Source organism: Neomonachus schauinslandi, chromosome 6, assembly GCF_002201575.2.
Source record: "Neomonachus schauinslandi chromosome 6, ASM220157v2, whole genome shotgun sequence".
NCBI lineage: Eukaryota > Metazoa > Chordata > Mammalia > Carnivora > Phocidae > Neomonachus > Neomonachus schauinslandi.
In genome coordinates, this window is record NC_058408.1 from 95,347,862 (window position 1) to 95,362,936 (window position 15,075).

Consider the following 15,075-nt stretch of genomic DNA (forward strand, 5'->3'; position numbering starts at 1 on the left):
AAATAAAAAGAGAGACAAACAAACAAACAAAAAACAGACTCTTAAATACAGAGAACAAACTGATGGTTGCCAGAGGGGAGGTGGGTAGGGTAAGGTGAAATAGATAAAGGGAATTAAGAGTAACCTTATTTTGATGAGCTCTGAGAAATGTATAAAACTGTTGAATCATTATTTTGTACATGAAACTAATAAAACATTAAGTTATATGCATATACTGTATGTATGCTAATTATACTTGAATAAAAATTTAAAAATAAATTAAAAATTTAAAAATATTAAAAAGCCTAATTTCTTACAAGTACATAAACTTTATAGAGCTGATGACTCCACTCTGAGGGAAATTTTTTATGTTATATATCCATTCATATTTACATAGGCTTTTTTTTTTTTTTTGGGTTTTAATTTTTTTTATTCTTATGTTAATCCCCATACATTACATCATTAGTTTTAGATGAAGTGTTCCATGATTCATTGTTTGTGCATAACACCCAGTGCTCCATGCAGAATGTGCCCTCCTCAATACCCACCACCAGGCTAACCCATCCTCCCACCCCCCTCCCCTCTAGAACCCTCAGTTTGTTTTTCAGAGTCCATCGTCTCTCATGGTTCGTCTACCCCTCCGATTTCCCCCGCTTCATTCTTCCCCTCCCGCTACCTTCTTCTTCTTCTTTTTTTTTTTCCTTAACATATATTGCATTATTTGTTTCAGAGGTACAGATCTGAGATTCAACAGTCTTGCACAATTCACAGCGCTTACCAGAGCACATACCCTCCCCAGTGTCTATCACCCAGTCACCCCATCCCTCCCACCCCACCCCCCACTCCAGCAACCCTCATTTTAACCAAGCTTTAGATATATATAGTATTACAGCCTATGCAACTCATTATAAGAAATACAAGTTCACATTTCTAAAAATTAAACATATATTAATAATCACTCACTGATTAAAAATATGCATATATAGAAACCTGGATTTAGACTGAGGTACTTTCAGTGTACAAGGTAATTTTTAGAATATCAAAGGATTTTTTAAAACAACATTTTATTTTGAGCTCCTTTTTTTACTACCTTAACCATTACTTGATACACATTATCCTTAATAGGAAAAGAAGAAAGCATGTATTTCATATTTTACCAGAGACTAATGATTCAAAATTACTTAATTTATATGTGTTATGTTTTCATCATTACAAGAAATAGAAATTTTTCAATGAGAATAATTCAGAGAATAGGAAAAAAGGGCAGCACTTGGAAGCCATATGTCCATCATAAACACCTTAAAACTGGACAAGGCAAAGAATCATTTGAACACTTTAGCCTCAGAAAATTTTTCCAAATGACTATCATCTGGGTAATTCTTTACTGAAACATTATTTTCAAAAAATTATAATTATCCCACTAATTTTGTAAGCCAAGTTATTTATTGGTTAGATATGAATGTTATATCTAAAACAACTCCCCTCCCCCAAATTTTCTGTGCATGTTCCTTTTCCCAAAGCACATTTATGGTCAACATCATTCATTCATTTATTCATTCAGTAAATATGTATGGCCTATTTACTGTGTGCCCAATACTATTTTAAGTATGGGAATACATCAAAGGGGAAAAAAGCAGATTAAAACTGTTGCCTTCATTGAATTCACTATCCAGTAGATGACTAAACTAACAAATATGTAGTATGTCAGACAGTCAAAGGAAGTACTACAGAGAAAAATAAAAAAGGGAGGTGAAGACATTTATATGTGGGTTGGGAATGGTGGTGTAGTTTTTGTGGGTTTTTTGTTTTTTTTTTTTTCTTTTAAGATTTTATTTGTTTATTTGAGAGAGAGAACACAAGTGGGCAGGGCAGAGGGAGAGGGACAAGCAGACACCCTGCTGAGCAGAGAGCCCCACATGGGACTCAATCCCAGGACTCTGAGATCATGACCTCAGCTGAAAGCAGATGCTTAACCAACTGAGCCACCCAGGTGCACCTGGTGTTGCAGTTTTAAACAGGGAAATTAGTGGTGACTTTCGAAAAAAGTTAATATTCAAAAAAGCAAGTGTGTTAGAAAAGAGGAGATTTGGGGGGGATGAGGTCTGAAAGTAGGAGGAAATAAGACTTAAAGCTAAAATATCAATTTCTTTGAGAGAAAAAGAAATTGTCACTATGTAACATATAAAACTTCAAAAAAAAAACTTCAATGTAAATTTAGAAGGTTATAAAATTGTAATATAAGGCTATGCATCTGGAAGTGGAAGGTGACTTCCACTCTAGATTATAGACTTCACAGCTGCCTACCTGACATTTTCTTTGGTTGCCTAATAGACTTCTTAGACAAGACATACCTAAAATTAATTTCTGATCTTCTACCATCTCCAATCTGCTCAATTCAGTCTTCCCCATATCAACATAAATGGCAAGTCCCCATTCCCAGTTCTCAAGCCAAAAACCGTGTGTTGTCCTTGACTCCTTTCTCTCTCTCATACTCAATACATAAGTCTTCAGCACACTCAGTTAAGTCACCATCACCATATATGCTTTATCAACAGCTCTCAACTTCTCCATTTCTTAAAACCTTTGGTTCAGCCTCCATGATTTCTCACCTGGGTAATAGAATAGCAATGACTTTCTAAATTCCTGCTTCCTCCTGTACCACTTCTCAGACTGTTTTCAACATAGCATTCAGAATGACCCCTTTAAAGTATAAGTCATGTCATGTCACTCTCTGGCTCAAAGCCTTCTGATAGTTTCCCATCCTACTCAAAATAACAGCCAAATAGGTTACAATGGTTTAAGTTCCCTACAAGATTAGCCCTCCTTTTCAGCTTCAGACTTCCTCTTGCCTCACTAACACTTGCCTCTGAGGCTTTTCTACTTGCTATTTCCTCTGCTGTGAATTCATCGACGAGTAGAAAATAATCTATTTAAAGCTTGGAAGAAGGCTGGTTTCACTAATGAGCAAGTGAATCACATATAAATATCACATTATATCACTTAAATTCGTGCTCTAGTGGCCTTATAAATAACTCCATACGTAAATTTTTGGGTTATACAACAGTGTTAAAAAATAGGGTATATGCATTTATAAATGCCAAGGTTCTATCCTATAATTAAATAAAAGAATAAAGAGATTTAGCCTTAAATTATAGACATTGAAATTACTGTAAAAAGATATAATACTTAAAGCTATTTTTTTGTAAAGCTCTATGCCCAATGTGGGGTTGAACTCAGGACCCTGAGATCAGGAATTTCATGCTCTACCAACTGAGTCAGCCAAGTGTTCCAATACTGGATATACTTACTTTCTCTTCTCATTCTAAAATATATTACCTCAGTGGTGGCAAGAACAATATATTGGGGAGAACTGTAATAAAATAGTTATCTTTTAAATATTTTTAATCAGAATTTGTATTTGAGATTACTTATTTTTAAAGAAAAATAAGACAAGGGCGCCTGGGTGGCTCAGTTGGTTAGGCGACTACCTTCGGCTCAGGTCATGATCCTGGAGTCCCTGGATCGAGTCCCGCATCGGGCTCCCTGGTTGGCGGGGAGTCTGCTTCTCCCTCTGACCCTCCCCCCTCTCATGTGCTCTCTCTCATTCTCTCTCTCTCAAATAAATAAATAAAATCTTTAAAAAAAACAAAAAAATTAAAAAATTAAAAAAATTAAAAAAAAAAAGAAAGAAAAATAAGACAAGCAAATAAGAACAAAGAAACAAATATACCCGGCATTTAAGATTGGTTACTAGGCATTAATTTTAACTCAGAATTTCCCAGAAACCAAGGCAGGGTGGAAATGTATATATTTCAATATAATTCCATTGTCTGATAAATGTATGTTTAGATATTTGGTAACAATCTTTCCCAGATTGAACTCTCAAGAGGTATTTATTAAAAGAACTCTAATATAAGAATTTGGGGATAAAATAATATGCAGTGTCTTAAACTTCAGTTTGCTCTGATTATTATACACTGACTTCTACAATCGATGGAATGACCTTAAATTTCAATTTGAGTAAAGAATTTGAATTTTAAAAAGGCAACACTGTTCAGGTATGCTACTTCACAATACATAGAGCATGGTGACCTTAGCACGTAAAAATCCAAAAAGAGTAAGTAAACGCCTTTCGATGGCCTCTCAGCAGATGTTCTTGTATCATTAAATCAAAGGGGTTAAGTTCAAAAAAATGTCATGGAAATAAAGGGAGTCGGGCTCATCTTGAAGAACTTTTGTATTGGAGGGAAAAAAAAAGACAAAATGTAAACAATTCAAACATGGAAAAGATCACAGACACAGCCTCAGGGATAGCCCTAACTCTCAGGAACACAAGAATCATTTCAACAAATAAAAAGCAGTTTTTGAATTTGTATACTTTATAGAGCCAGGAATAAGGGGGCATTGCAAAGGGCTTTGGCAAAAAAAATCAGAACAATTAATATTTATAATAGCAGGGACTAGGTAGTAGACAGCCACTGAATATTTCAGAGTAATGACCTAGCAATTTATAGTAAGATTTATCTGGCACAAGTAGGTACAACCGTTGGAAGGAAGAAAGAGCAAGAAAGAAATTAATGCAATCCCCTGGGTTCAATATATTGAGGAACAGTATACTTTTGAGGTAAGATGTCTTACAAAAGGAAGGTTCTCCTCATCGTCTCTCATTTCGTATACCAGGCAGTGTGTGACATTCTGTAAACGTAGCACTAAATGCGACAAAAACCATGTTCCCTGCTCTTCATTAGAGCAGGTTTAGTGAGGTTTAATGAGTGGAGAAGAAACACGATTATGTAAGAAATTATGCATACACAATGAATGTCACGATATGGGAATCTCTCTGTCCTACATTCAGATCTAGGCCTGAATGTTGGAAGGAAACTACACTTCAATTTGTATTAGTGAAGTCGAGGCTAATCTGGAATCCTAATGATGAGCAGGTATTCTTGGTGAAGAGCAGGATGGTGAGTTGAGGGAATTGTTCACCTCAGAGAGGGATGTGAGGGAGAGCCTGGTGCTTAGAGGAAGGAAGACATATATACAATGAAAAAGGGTTGGAGAGAAAGTATGAAATATGAGGCTGAAGAGAAAAGCAGGAAGCAGAACCTGGTTCTCTTAGGGCATTGAGGGACTGGATTTCATGCTAAGGACAAGGGGAGACACTGAGACCTTGAAGGGATTTTATGCATGGTGATAGAGGATAGATTTGTACTTTCAAAATATCATCTTAAGTTCAAGTGAGAGAATGAAAGTTTACTAAAGGCAGGAGACAATTTAGCAGGAATCTTCTAAAGAAAATCTAGGTGAGAGATGACAGGACCTGTCCTAAGATAGTGACCAAGATGGACTTAATGTTCTCCTCAGCTTGACTAAATTTTAGACAGGCTTCTTTCTGACTCTAGGTCCCTGATCTTTCTTTTCTTACAGTATATACTTTACAAAACTTGTAATTGTACATTCTTTCTCTGCCCCTTTAAGATGTAAATATTTCTAGATGTTTCTCAGCAGCTTTCCAAACAAGGACTGTCTTTCTCAAGAACTAGGGAGCTGTCCCTTTGACATGCCATCATCAAGGAACATAGAGCCCATACCCCCAGGGTCTGGGGGAGGGCGGGAACCTCTTTAGAGGCACCTGGCTCCAAGTTGTAAAAGTACCTCCTTTCATAAAGATAGAGAAATTTCACTTTTCCTTTGGGCAAAGCCAATTAGCAAAAACAGAAGGCCTATAATCTCCCTCACCCCATCTCTGAAAAATTTTCATCCCTTTGTTCCAGGAGAGTCAAATGCAAAGTTCCGATCTCTCTCCCTTACTGCAATAGCCTTGAATAAAGTCTTCCTTTCCTGTTTAACTTTGTCCAATGCAACATTTTCTTTGAAGTGATAGTGGAGGTGGTAAAAAAAAAAAAATAGAAAAGTTCAGAAAATATTTAGAAGATAGTAAAGTTGGGACATGTTGTATGCCTAGCTGTGGAGGGGAGTAAAAAATTATTCCCAGGTTCAGATGTGTTCCACCAAATGTACAGAAGTGTTATAAGGAATATAGGGGTTAGAGTAGATTTGTAGGGTAAGGCGATGCATTCAGGCTTGGAAACAGCAAATGCCACAAGAACCTATAAGCCACGCAAAGAGAGGAAACTTACAGGCCTACCAATATAAATAGTCAGAGCTCACGAGACAGGATGTGGCTACATTCTCTTGTCTACGTAAGACATCTGAAATCTTGGGACTGCATGAGAGTGTTCAGGAAAAATGGAAGAATTGGAGGACTATAGAGCTTAGATCAGAACTCCAGTGAACCCTAATGCTTGAGAAGTAGATAGAGGAAGAGGAAACCATGAAGCACTAAGAACGATCACCCAGGGGCACCTGGGTGGCTCAGTTGGTTAAGCAACTGCCTTCGGCTCAGGTCATGATCCTGGAGTCCTGGGATCGAGTCCCGCATTGGGCTCCCTGCTCAGCAGGGAGTCTGCTTCTCCCTCTGACCCTCCCCCCTCTCATGCTCTCTCTCTCTCTATCTCATTCTCTCTCTCTCAAATAAATAAATAAAATCTTAAAAAAAAAAGAACGATCACCCAGAAAGATAGGAAAGCAGAGTTATTGCCAAGTACGCAACAGAAATTAAAGAGACCAATGAAGAGAAAATGCATTGCCTAGTGTAGCGCTGCTTGAGTAATGTAACTTCACCCAGGCTTATGCAAGTTGCATTTCTGATAGTAACCTAAACCAAATTATATCATGAAAAAGGTATTGAGGTCATGTCTTACCATATTTTGTATGTTAATTCAGTATAAACTGGAGTTACTGAGAGTGTATTCTGATAATAAGTAGGGCCTATTAAAATGTTTCCAGTTTTTAAAATAAACTACCCATTCATGACATTTTTTCTATCATGATGGTGGAGGATATTCAGGTGAGTCAGCATCGTAAAAAAGCCGCAAGGAGGACGTTCTCCCAATCACCAACATGATGTTAGAGTGTACATGGCTTTTTTTTTTTTTTACCCCAAGAAATATCTCCTGTATTTTAACATTTGACATGCTCCAATTCATTTGCTTCTGTTGACGTTTTGAGGTTGTGTCCAGTAACCTAGGCAACTGTTCTTATTTCTGTCCCAATTTACTTCTATGTATAGAAGTTATATAAACTCAGTGGACTCCAAGATATTCTTTAAGGCAGAGCAGACTTACAAACTATATGCTCTTAAGGGAAGATACTATTAAAGATATGACAGATCTTAATCATCAAAGACTACATTACAATTTCCTTAATTTTGGATCATCAGTAAATATGACGAATAATATATCTTTAAAAAGGTGGTATAATTTTATCATGCTGAAATATGATCTGACTACAATTGAAATTATAAATTTCTAAGTGGTTTTTTTTTTTAATGTTTTGTTCACTAAACTGAATTTCAGCATTCAGAGACCACAACTTCAAATACTTTCAAATGAAAATCTGGCCTTTGTCAGTTATGTTAAATGAGTTTCCTCTTTCAGTTCTTATCTACAAGACACTATCATCAAAGTTTAAATTCTGTGAAACAGAATAAAATCTTCTATTTAGTATTTAGACCTATTGCCTTTCAAGCTGTATAGGCAGAAGGAAGAACCACTAGAACATATGTTCTTCTTGGACAGGAGTAGAGAAATAAAAGGAAATTTTATTTTTTATTTTAATTCCAGTATAGTTAACATACAGTGTTATATTACTTTCAGGTGTACAATACAGTGATTCAACAATTCTATACATTACTCAGTGCTCATCATGATGAGTGTACTCTTAATCCCCATCACCTATTTCACCCAAACCCCCACCCACCTCCCCTGTAGTAACCATCAGTTTGTTCTCTGTAGTTAAGAGTCTGGTTTTTGTTTTGTTTTTGGTTTGCCTCTTTTTAAATTTTTTCATTTATCTTGTTTCTTCAATTCTACATATGAATGAAATCATATGGTATTTATCTTTCTCTGACTGCCTTATTTCACTTAGCATTATCTCTCTAGATCCATTATTAGATCCATCCATGTTGTTGCAAATGATAAGATTTCATTCAATACAAGGTGATTTTAAATGACTGCTTGAAAAACTGGTCCTAACATGCATTCTATAAATGTCAGGATGGATGACTTTTTTTTTTTTCTTTTTTTTTTTTTTTGAGTATGTACCATAAACTTTGGAAATTAAGTCCTATATAATTTGATGAAGGTAAGTGAAGACTGAGAGAAATAGAAACTAATGGATCACCACAGTACCAACATTCCACAAAAAAGAAAAACTCCCAGGGCAGGGCATTCAATAAAGAAAATACAAACTTGACAATTATTGTGTCAAATTTTCTGTTTTATCCTACTATCAAGAGTTTTTTTTTTAATTTTATTTATTTATATGACAGAGAGAGACACAGCGAGAGAGGGAACACAAGCAGGGGGAGTGGGAGAGGGAGTGGGAGAAGCAGGCCTCCCGCGGAGCAGGGAGCCCGATGCGGGGCTCGATCCCTGGACCCTGGGATCATGACCTGAGCCAAAGGCAGACGCTTAACGACTGAGCCACCCAGGTGCCCCAAGAGTTGGTTTTTGTGATCACTATTTCAGTTTTACATTATGTATGTGAATTAGATATACATAAAAGTGCCAGCATCATTAAAAATCACATTAATGCCATCTTCCTTCTAACATACTGAAGCAGTTTCTGATAAGTCCTCCTCCTGGTGAAAAAAAAAAAAAAAAAAAAAACCCGCTTCAAAAGACTTTTGGTAATAGAATTTCCAGCATGTCAAAATGTTTAGCACAACAAAACTAAGAAACCAAAGGAGTCTCATACTAGAAGACTGAGACTTTTATTTACAAAGCTTCTTGATCTACTCAAAAGGAAGTCAAAGTATAACAATAACACACAAGTCTACACTTACCACGAAATTCATTTTTTATAAAAATCAAAATTGACTGAGCACTTATGTGTCAAGAACTGAACTGAAATTTTTCATGTTATCTAGTTTAATCTTCAAGAACAACTATAAAATAGATACTATTATTATTATTATCATCACAATTTTACAGATGAGAAAGCAGTTTGAAATGTAAACTAACTTTTCCAGGATCATATGGATAGCAATGGGTGGAACCCAGATTTGAACCAAGGCTTACATGACTCCCAAGTTCATACACTTCTATATTATAAGGCAATGCTAGCAAAGGCGAGTCACTTGCTCACCCATTCCACTCACAAAACTCTCTTTCAATCTATTTTATTGTCTTTTTTTAAAAGTAAGTTCAATGCCCAGCAAGGGGCCCAACATGGGGCTTGAACTCACAAGCCTCGGATCAAGTCAGATATTTCAGACTGAACCACCCAGGTGCCCCATATTGTCTTAAGTCTTTCTAAAACTCCAGATAGGCATGAGAAACATACTTTTAGCCACCACCCTGCTGATGCTATTTATTTCCTGCTGCCCCTACTGCAGATAATAAATGAGGGGGGAAATCTAGAAATTAGAATGCTCCTTCTATTGAAATATCACAGAGGCCAATGTGATAAGAAACTGAGGAGTAACTGCCTCTCTTTTCTGGATTCTGTGCTTGGAGACCCAGGATTGTTGTCCTACAAGGTCTGCCACTATCTGACTCTATCTGATTAATATTCCATTTCATCAAGGTGAAATGATCCACCAGGGAAAGACTGACAAGGTCTGGGCATCACTATGTAGTTTCTAAATGGTAACCAACAAAATGGTTTTGTTATTGATGTGAGATTATACCATTGAGACATTTCAAAACTTGTGAGGCTTAAGCAGATCTGATACTTATGGTTTATGGTCTTCAGGAATCATTTTCTAGTAGAGAAATGATAATACCAACTCCATAATACTGGCTGTAACAATAGGAGGGCAATGAGATCTTAAGGGATGGTGAGATTCTACCCAATTTACAAGTGTGCTACACTGCACAGAGTGTGGTTCGTGCCGGAAGACCTGGGATTTGGTTCCATTCTACACGATTTGCATATACTACTGAAATTCTTTGAGTTAAATTCCCTAGTTAGTAAAATCAAGGGAAAAAGAAAAACTCCAGGGCTTTTGTTATGTAAGACACCAATTTGGAAATATTCTGTAAGATATAAAGTGTTAAGTGATAACTGGCCCTGTTCTGTTTAAATAGAAAATATGAGTTAGCATGTATTTAGTATAATCTTTTAGAAAGCTTTTAGGACTTACCAAAAAGTCTTATTATCAGTAGGTTTAGAAATTTGATGATTTTAACAGGAGTCTATTTTCATGTTTCTTTTGAATTTGAGTTTTTAAGATAAAAGATTTCTATTTTATCCTTGCTAAGAGAATGAACAGAATAAACAATGAGATCTTTAAAGAATGTTCTGTAAACCTATAGCAAAATCATACTCCTATATCACTGTGGAATGCCTGATTATTGGATATAACCACAGTATTGGTCCAGTGAGTATTCGTGTTTAATAATTAAGATAATCACTAATTTCCACTGCTGTCCCTCTGTTACTTCATAAGGCATGCACTATTGGTCTTTTAGTATTTCGCTCTCATTGACCATGGACTCTAAATCATTACTTGTTGGTTATAGACCTTTACAATGCCCAGTGGTATTTGCCACTGATGACAGCAATAACAGATGATGTTAAGCCAAAGCTACTAGGAGTGAAATGCAGAAAGTAAAATGATAATAAATAACTGTCACTCCATTACTAAACAGTGCCTGAAATTGGTTCTACTGCATGTTCCATATAGCAGAGTCTGCATAAGCCAAGAACCAAAAAGGCATTAAGCAGCAAACAAAAAGGAACCCAAACACATGTCTTGTTCAGTGACCAGAAATTCCTCATTGGGCATGGCATGAGTATTCAAAAAATTCTCAACAGAATCCACTTCAAAATATTATGGTATCTTCTCAACCCGATGATATCTGGAAAATGTGTCAAAAGGCATACTCAGTCCAATGGATGCAAACTTCTGGAATGCTGGATAGAATACAGAGATAAAGTCTCAAATGGATAGGAGACTGAACATAGAAAGATAAGCATAGAGGTATAATTATAGAGAATATGGGGTCTGTTAGGAGTGCCAGATGTCTGAGAGACATCATAAAACCTGCCTAAACATGATCATTTTGCTCAAATGGTTTGGATGGGGGACAGTTTGAGCTGGTCTACCATGAGCACAGAATCTGTAGGAATAAACTCACAAATCAGATTTTTTTTTATTTTTTATTAACATATAATGTATTATTTGTTTCAGGAGTACAGGTCTGTGATTCATCAGTCTTTCACAATTCACAGTGCTCACCATAGCACATACCCTCCCCAATGTCCATCACCCAGCCACCCTATCCCTTCCACCCCCTTCCACTCCAGCAACCCTCAGTTTGTTTCCTGAGATTAAGAGACTCTTATGGTTTGTCTCTCTCTGGTTTCATTTTGTTTCATTTTTCCCTCCCTTCCCCTATGATCTTCTGTCTTGTTTCTCAAATTCCTCATATCAGTGAGTTCTCTGATTGACTTATTTCGCTTAGCATAATACCCTCTAGTTCCATCCACATCATTGCAAATGGCAAGATTTCATTTTTTGATGGCTGCATAATATTCCATTGTATATATATATACTACCTCTTCTTTATCCATTCATCTGTTGATGGACATCTTGGCTCTTTCCATAGTTTGACTATTGTGGACATTGCTTCTAGAAACATTGGGGTGCACATACCCCTTCGGATCCCTACATTTGTATCTTTGGGGTAAATACCCAGTAGTGCAATTGCTGGGTCATACAGTAGCTCTATTTTCAACTTTTTGAGGAACCTCTGTGCTGTTTTCCAGAGTGGCTGCACCAGCTTGCATTCCCACCAACAGTGTAGGAGGGTTCCCCTTTCTCTGCATCCCTGCTAACATCTGTCATTTCCTGACTTCTTAATTTTAGCCATTCTGACCGATGTGAGGTGGTATCTCATTGAGGCTTTGATTTGTATTTCCCTAATGCCGAGTAATATTGAGCACTTTTTCATGTGTCTATTGGCCATTTGGATATCTTCTTTGCAGAAATGTCTGTTCATGTCTTCTACTCATGTCTTGATTGGATTATTTGTTCTCTGGGTGTTGAGTTTGCTAAGTTCTTTATAGATTTTGGATACTAGCCCTTTAACTGATATGTCATTTGCAAATATCTTCTCACATTCTGTCGGTTGTCTTTTGGTTTTGTTGATACAAATCAGATTTTCTTTTTTTTTTTTTTTTTTTTTTTAAAGATTTTATTTATTTATTCGTGAGAGACAGAGAGAGAGACAGAGGCAGAGGGAGAAGCAGGCTCCCCGCGGAGCAGGGAGCCCGATGCGGGACTCGATCCCAGGACCCTGGGATCATGACCTGAGCCGAAGGCAGACGCTTAACCGACTGAGCCACCCAGGCGTCCCCAAATCAGATTTTCAATAAGAGGTTGTTATTTGAGTTAAACCATCCATGCTTTATGATAATCATTATTTAAATTTTAAAAGAAAATTTGTATCCTTCCTCCAGTTCTCAGACCAGCATCCTTTCATTCCATTGATGGTGAATCAAGTTTATTGTGGTGGTGGTGGTGGTTTGTTTGCTTCTTAGTAAAAGATTCATTCCACTAACTCTATGTTTTAAGTGCGCTGATGTGGTAATCACCAAAGTTCTTTGTCTGAAAACATAACCCACTTACTAGACAAGTTATATAAATCTGCACCTCAGTGATCTTATTAGTAAAACCGGGATAATGTATCAATATAGCAAAGTTAATGTGATAATTCAGTAGTTTATATACTGTGACTATCTTTTCTTGTTTTCCCTCAAAAGCAGAGCCTAAGAATGGAAGGTAGCTGATTCTGGGATGAAATCTTGGGGAACTGAACCAGGAGCCTGGGAAAAATGGATCAGGGAAAAAAAAAGGAGAGCAAATCCAAAGGTATATTATCAAGCTGTTCACCGTGGTGGGAGGTGTGGCTTGATCCCCCTGGGAATCCTTTGAAGACCTATGGAAAATGCAAAATGGCCCATCCAGGGAATATAAGAGTATTCATCAAGGTTGCTCTGTGGAATTCCCCAGGAAGCTGTTCAGATATCCTAATACATACACAATCTTATGTGAAGCATTAATACTCCACAGAGCAATTTCAGAAAAGCCTCAAGGCAGGAAGTGAAGAAAATCTAAACTACTTGGAATTTATGCAGAGAGATTTACTAGAGCAGAGAGTGGCCAGGTTGAATATAACGTTGCTTTCAGTAGATTTGATGGTTAGGGATCTATCTTGCCACGAGACAGCAGTGAGGGTATTGCCCAGGTGCATTCCAAATGAACTGGCCTGCCAGGGAGCTGTGCACAGTGGAACACAAATCCAGAATACAGAGCAGCTCCAGGGTGATTTCTACATGGTTAGGAACAGTGGCTTCTATGAAAGATTCTTAAGATCCAGGACCATGGAGATCATCAACTTCTTAACCTACAATAGTCCGGTTGCCATCTAGCTGGCCTGTAACCCCAGCCAAGAACAAAAACACAAATCAAAATAGTAGTAATAAGCTTATTTTCTTAGCATATAAATTTTAACGTTTATAAAACACTTTCATTTGCATTATCTTCTTTGAAGTTATCAATAATGCTGTAAGAAGGTATGATACTATTTTTCTCATTTTCAGATAAAGAAACTTGAAGTTTCTAAGCTTTAAGGTCTTAACCAAGGCTTCATTGTCTACATGTGATGATCCAGAATGAGAACTATGGCATGTTTATCCTAATCCCAGCATCTTTCTAAGGTACATTTATTTTAACAAAATTTCCTCCTATCAGTTACTTTGTAAATCCTGACAACTACCCTCCACCTCCATGGCTTAGCCATAGCTGAAGTGAATCACTCACTCACTTACCTGAAAGCATAAGCAAACTATGCCATTAGCAAAACTTATTTCCCATTCCATTGCCATTTGGAAAAATTGAGGTCTTACCAAAGATGCCTACTAGATTGGAAGGAAACTTCTTTCAGATGTTGGGTGCCCCCAGACAGTTCCCAACATGAACTGGCTTCTAGAGGGCTGGGAATTAACCCAAATAATCAGCAAGGAATGGAAACTCAAGAAAACCACCATTTCTAATAAAACACAGGTGTTACGACTAATATATATCAGTTCTAAGTAATCTGAACATTTGAACACATGGAACTTTCTTAAATTTATCATTTCCTATCCATCTCCAAATGTAATGTCACTGAATTTAACTAATTAATAGCAGTAATAATGGTGATGATAATTATACTATCCCTACGACAACTACAAATAATAACTCATGACTATTGAGAACTTACTAGGAGCTAAGCAGTGTGTTGAGTGCTCTACTAGTTAGCTGAGTTATTCCCACAATAATCCACATATAGAGAGTACTCTTAGTATCCTCACTTTACAAATCAGGGAACCAAGTAAGAGAAAGGCTGAGTGAGTTTCCCAGGTGACACAGGAAATGGCTAATTCAGATGTGTTCTGGGGCAGTCTTAGCTACCATGTTATACTGCCTGGCTTTCAGACCCAAGTTCTGTAGTCTGGTCTGCAGTTGCAAGCTATCATTGGCTAGGAAACCAAACTTTCACAGATTCCCAAGCACTGGGTATAAGGGTATAAGTAAAGTGAAATACAATACCTCAGAGTAATTCAGAAGTTGGTTAGCATCTTCAGAGGGGTGTGTGTGTGTGTGTGTGTGTGTGTGTGTGTTGAAGGTAAGAAGAGAAGGCAGCATTGCAGAAAGGAAGAAAAGTATAGGGGTAGTTTCTCAGAAATATTTTTTTTTCTAGAATTTCAGAGTATATTTATAACTTCTTGTTTTCTCTTTTCTACTTTAAACAAATGTGTACACATTTCAATTCCATATTTCCATGACTGCTATAAAGATCAAAAGTGGCATGTAGTGATTTGCTACCTGACCAGAAATGGTCTCACTGTTTTCAAGATCAAGGACGTTTTCAAGGTCAAGGAAGTAAGTCCCCTCATGCTGTGGCCCCTGCATTCTGAAGCTCTTCTTCCCAGGCTTTTGCAAAACCATCTCCACATCCTGGAGTCCCACCTGTGAGAGGC

General features: G+C 37.1%; 1 protein-coding gene across 1 annotated transcript in view; it reads right to left on the minus strand.

The window, feature by feature from the left end:
• Positions 1–15,075, minus strand: part of CTNNA3 (catenin alpha 3) — a 1,723,003-nt gene that overhangs the window by 172,646 nt on the left and 1,535,282 nt on the right. The gene's annotated exons all lie outside the window — the stretch shown is intronic.